Source organism: Penaeus monodon, chromosome 24 (assembly GCF_015228065.2).
Source record: "Penaeus monodon isolate SGIC_2016 chromosome 24, NSTDA_Pmon_1, whole genome shotgun sequence".
NCBI classification, from domain to species: Eukaryota; Metazoa; Arthropoda; class Malacostraca; order Decapoda; family Penaeidae; genus Penaeus; species Penaeus monodon.
The window spans coordinates 12,492,350-12,493,615 of NC_051409.1; positions in this window are offsets into that span (position 1 = coordinate 12,492,350).

A 1,266-nucleotide genomic window follows, 5' to 3' on the forward strand; every position below is an offset into this window, starting at 1 on the left:
CTCTTGCGTGTTCGCGTGCTTGTGTTTGTGAGTACAGTCGTGTTCGTACGTCATGTACTTAATATGAATATATGTGTATGCATGTATTCTGGTCAGAACCTTCCAAAATATTACCATAAACTATGGAACTTTGACCGCTTTAAAGGACACATAGAATTTCTGCATTTTATTTAGAAAAAAATATATCTTTCGCCAAAATTTATCTTCTTCTATTCTTTGCTTTCCTCCTTCAAAGCTACTTAACCAAAAGTGAAGACATCAATGTGAAAAAGCATAATATATGTATGACTTATCTTTAAAAAATATTAACCGAGATGTGCTTTGTGTTCGATAGAATTTAACGTTATAATGATTAAAAATCGGATTCAAAAGGGGCCACAGAACAAAAGTCTACGTTTTAGAAGCTGTTTCAAAGCTGACGGCGTCCCATCACGTCACTTCAATCGTTTACAAAGATAATAAGGTCTGATGTTTGACCTTTTTTAAGGACAACTTCCTCTGAAGCGCAAGGCGATCTCCTCCTTCTGTCCAACGCATTAAAGGTCATATCACCACACACCGCCGTCATCGCGTCAGGGGACATGTTAAAACAGACAGAGGAAACTCAAACTGTACATACTTTTTTACGATGCGGCAAGATTGTCAGCATCGTTGACTGCACCTTCACTTGTCTACCTTATCCGGGAACTAGAAGTATAAGTAGAATTGGCAGCACCAACAGCTCAAAAATCAAATATCATAAACAAACAAGGAAAACCGGAGAATACATGAAATGAGCGAAACAAAAGGCACAAAGACAAGGCCAGCGACACGAAGCGTCCGTGCGCTGATGCCGAACTCTCTTGTAATGAACTTCGTCGCGTTATTATCTCGAGCCTCCTTACCAGCCATGCCCTAAGGCCGCAGCTGAGATCCTAACAGGATATGTTGTTAACTGTATCTCCGCGCCTCGTTTTAGAATCCAAGGTCGTAAAATGTTCGAGGGAAATTTTCAATAACGTTTAACTGTGACTTTTCTCACTCAATATAAAAGCAATTCACAGAAAACTGTCTGCTTCAAGAAATTCTTCAAGCAAGAGAATATCCAAGTCGATGACTCCCACGTGTGAGTGACCAAGGCGCAACAGCAGGAAGTAAAAACACCTCATCAAGATTCCATGGAGGTCCGCCTGCAAGAATCACTGTGTCTCGAGCCTGGAGTGACAATGTGTATATATCAACGGAAAAACTTTAAGCCATAAACACCAAGTAACGCGGTCTAGGTCG